Source organism: Chiloscyllium punctatum, chromosome 13 (genome assembly GCF_047496795.1).
Source record: "Chiloscyllium punctatum isolate Juve2018m chromosome 13, sChiPun1.3, whole genome shotgun sequence".
Lineage (NCBI taxonomy): Eukaryota > Metazoa > Chordata > Chondrichthyes > Orectolobiformes > Hemiscylliidae > Chiloscyllium > Chiloscyllium punctatum.
Window position 1 is genome coordinate 62,904,043 of NC_092751.1, and position 4,507 is coordinate 62,908,549.

General features: G+C 43.5%; 1 non-coding gene across 1 annotated transcript; it reads right to left on the reverse strand.

The window, feature by feature from the left end:
• Positions 1–3,761: 3,761 nt before the first annotated feature.
• Positions 3,762–3,853, reverse strand: trnar-ucu (transfer RNA arginine (anticodon UCU)). The gene is given in 2 exon segments: positions 3,762–3,797; positions 3,817–3,853. It is a non-coding gene; the product is annotated as a tRNA-Arg (tRNA).
• Positions 3,854–4,507: the final 654 nt, after the last annotated feature.

Genomic DNA, 4,507 nt, shown 5'->3' on the forward strand with positions numbered 1-4,507 from the left:
TTAGTTTCTCCTGAAATCTCTCCCTTTCTTTTTAACTGAATGACCATTTCAACCATCGAGATTGATGACACAGACCTAACAAGTCCTGACATTTGACCCTATTGAAACTGCAGTGATTGAATTCAAACAAACCGAACAATGATTGTCTGTCCCTCAGCTCCACAGGGAGGGAGTACTTGAAACCAGTTTAGTAGCACGCTTCTGCAGATGTGGCCATGTGGTTTAGGCGATGGGCGTTAATTGCAATGTGGATACCTCATTCAGTTAAACATTTTGCTGACTGTGATTGAGAGCCGAGAGTGAACTTGAAGAGTGCTTGTTCTCTGCTTTCTTGTTTGAAATTCAAATCGCAGGATTAGGTGAAAGCGTAAAAGTCAGATCAGGAACGTTAGGAATCTGCAACCAACTGCCTGTCAGGATGGAAAAGGCAGAAAATCCAGAGCAGGTTAGACCGATTTAGTTGTACACTTCCATGACTGAATACATTTGCCCCTGATTTAAGAACAGTTCAGGGGATTGTATTGGACTGGTGCAGACCTAGTGGGCCAAAGGATATTATTGTGCTAGACACTTCCATGGCCAGCTGCGAGGAGGTCAGTTTGTCAAGTAACAGGACGTTGTTTGCAAAATGTCCCTCGGCGAGGAAGGAGTCGAAGCTACTCTCTCAGGACAACGAGACCGTGATGTTTCATTACCCAGCAGAGAGCAAACCCTTGCAGCTTACACTCCCTGGCCCTGCTTTTGAAATAAAGATTACTTTCTCGATGTGCCTGTGTTTATATCAAACAGCTCATTGACATCGGGACTAGACGTTCAGAGGAAGCTGGAGGTGTGACAGGGGCAGAAACAGAACAAGACGAGACATGAAAGTATTTAGATTTTGCCGTGTGTCCGTTGTTTTTTGTGAGGAATGTCTGTTGGGCGCTAACCTGTCAGGTCCCAGGACCCAGAGGGCTTGTTTTGGTTGGATTTGTGTTATTGAAAGTTTCACGTGAGAAGCGTTTGGGAATATTTCAGCTCAGTATCCATTTCATATCACGGCTCACCACAACCGTGCACATTTTCTGTGAAGTGCCTTGTATTCCACTTAAAGCAGCCTTTCTCTGCAGATACTTGTAGACATAAAACACATGGAGTGGGTATAATCCTGAGGACTCTGTCACTATCGGGGAATGTGCCTGCGTGACTGCCTCTCTATTTGGTGCTAGTGCTAGTGACCACAATTCGGTATGGTTATTTAGTGATGGATAGGAATATATATATATACACACATATATATGTGTATATATATCGCAGAGCATGAGGTACCGCTGGGAGAAAGGCCAGTATGATGCGAGCAGGCAAGAGTTAGAATGCACCAGATGGGAAAGTAACCGAAGGTGTTTTGCACACTTGAAATATGGAGCTTGTTCAGGGAAGCGCTCATGCATGTCCTTGCTAAGTATGTGTGCGTCATGTAGGGAATATGAGGTTGAGACAGGAAGCAATTTTTACTCAAAAAGTTGAATTTGTTGTCAAGAGGGAGAAGGCGGTGCATGTAAACATGAACTATGACGGCTGAGTTAGGGCACTTGAAAATTAAAAGCTAGCAAGGAAGGGGCAAAAGAGAGAGCGACTCAGAGTGAAGAGGGGACATGAAAAGCTGTCAGGGTCATTTAAAACCCTGAAGCTTGTCATTTCAAGAATAAAAGAATATCTAGGATATGATTCGGGCCTGTCAAGAACAGCAGTAGGAATTACAGGGCTAATTGTATTATTCTTGGAAGTTTAGATGACCAGAGCGATCTCGGCGTCCATGTATATAAAACTCTGAAAGTTAACACACACCTTGATGGATTTGCTTGCAATGAGCACAGTGTGTTAGGTTATATTGGGATAGGGATTGTGTTTCAGGGCCAAACGATATCTTTGCAGGACCAGAAATTTGTCTGGTATGGCCAAACTTGTCGATTTGCGTGAATTTCTGGTCGCCACATTATAGTACGGATGTGAAAGCATTGGAAAGTTTGCAGACGAAATTTCCTCGGATGTTGCCTTCTGTTAAGGGAAGGTCTTACGAGGAAAGGCTGAGGGACTTGAGGCTGTTTTTGATAGAGATACGAAATTTGAGAGGTGAATTAAGAGAGACATAAAAGATGATCAGTGGTTGCCGTAAGGTGGACAGTGAAGGCCTTTTTCTACAAATGGTGAAGGTCGGCACAAGGGCAGATCGATGTAATTTGACGGTGATAGATGACGTGGTAGATGCCTTTCTCAGAGAATAGTGAGGGTGCAGAACGCCTTGCCTTCAACAGTCGTAGACTCACCAATCTTCAGGGCAATTAAATGATCATTGGATAAACTTACGGCTTATAATGTCAAAATGATGGTCAGATTTATTCAGATTGGTATCACAGAACGGTGCAACATTGATGCCAAAAGCACTTCATTGCAGTCTAATATTCCGGGTTTGAACTGTTCTTCAGCTTGAAGTTGCAATCATCTCTGGTCACTATCAGTAAAACAAACACCTGGCGAGAATCCAATGCGCAACTTTGGCAGCTCATGTACTGCCATTCTGTCATGCAAGTACAGCAGGCTAACTAATTGCACCACTGGATCTGCCGTCTCATGATGACGAACGGCTCCTGATCCTACCACTGGGCCCCTCAACCCAATTACTCAATTGTTTCTGTGTATCTGAAATGAAACGCAGAGCAGAGGTGGTTATACTGATAATGGCTCATCGATTATGAAACATCAGTTTCAGGAAAATGCCATACATAAATGAGGTGAAAATCGGTTTTATTGAATCCTGCCGACGTTTTCCGTGGCTTCCTGCGTTGATCACATGCAATATTGTGTGGCCATTGTACTGGGATTCTCCTTCTATCGGCCTCAATTCGTCAGACAATTCGATTCACTGATATTTCACCAACTTCCTTTGGCTTGTTCATATGACACATCAACCCACACTGCACACAACATCAACAATGTTCAGCATACTACGTGCACGAGCACGTGGCATGGTTTTTATGCACAGTGAAGATTGGATAATTTTCTGCAAGGGCAAAGTAAATTCAGTTTAATTAGTAAAGTCGCAAGAATCCAGAGTAAGATTCAAAATGTCAGACATTCACGTTCATTACCGTGGCCAGTATTCCAGCCCAGCAAAGGGGAAATCTGTCCCTGAATCCCCAGCATCCATGCAATTGCTTGCTCCATGTGTCCACTTGGAAACCTATGTGAAGGAACATTCAGCCTAAAGGAGAACTTGTGAGAATCCTCCACTGTCTGATCTAAAGCTGAAACAAGAGCTGTCTATTCCAGCTGGGAGGGAAGCGATGTGGAGGTGAAAACAAAATATTACTTGGCGTTTAATTCATATCGTCCTCATTGTGATTATTTAAAAAAACTGGGCCAGAAATGACACAGACACAAAGGAGCAGAAGGAGGCCATTCTTAACACCGATCCTGCCCTGCCACATAATTTGATATCATGGCTGACACAACAATTTCATGTCTTTTTCCAGCCCATTCACACCATCGTGTTGCCTACTGGCTCGACAACTGGCTACGTTCAGACAATGATTTCCAGATAATCAATACTCTATAGGTGAAAGTATTTATCGATCTCTACCATAAGTAGACATCGATAATGTAAATATGTGAGAAGAAAATATTCCTTTTCGAGAGAGTTGGGTTTTTATACGAATACTATTGGTTTTGCAGATGAGCAGCCGAGTCTGGTCTGACCACTTTGCAAAACATAAATTAAAACTCGACTCTGATGGGATTCGAACCCACAGCCTTTGAATAACCACCTGAAGAGAGATGTAGAAGACCAACGCGCTTTCCATTGCGCCACAGAGCCGCGACAGCATCCACTCTTAAGCACACAAGTTTGCCTTTGACTCATTGCGTTCAGGACACCCATCTCGCGCCTGTCTGTCCTTGTCACACTTTCCGGTACCTGGTCCTTTTCCACTTGTGCTCTGGCTCATCAAGTGTTCGGCTACAGACTGCTAAAACGTTCTCATGACACTTACCTTTACCACACGTTCAGACAATGATTTCCAGATAATCAATACTCTATAGGTGAAAGTATTCTTCCTAAATCTCATCCTTGTCTCCTGTTTTTCAGTTATGTCACTCTGTTCCTTCCCAATACAGGCATATCTATCCTCACACATATCTATCCTCTTCATAAAATGAGCAGGTTAATCGGTTTCTCATTCAGCCTTCTCTGCGCTTAGATAAACATCCCCAGCCTAGCTCGTGTACCTTCACAATGGGAGTGGTCAAGCTCTTGCCATTCTTTTCATCTCCTGGGAAATTCTCCTCCAGCAATCAGACGCTTCCAGTATCTGGCGATTAAAATAGAAAAACAAAGTTCTCAGGAGAAAAGCCAAAAGGTCTGAAAAAAATCAGCAGCTCTTGGCCATCTGTGATGAAAAAGGAAAGTTAACACTTCGAGTCCAATGATCCGTCTTCGCAACTGATGGGAAGGGCGGGTGGGTGAAGAATG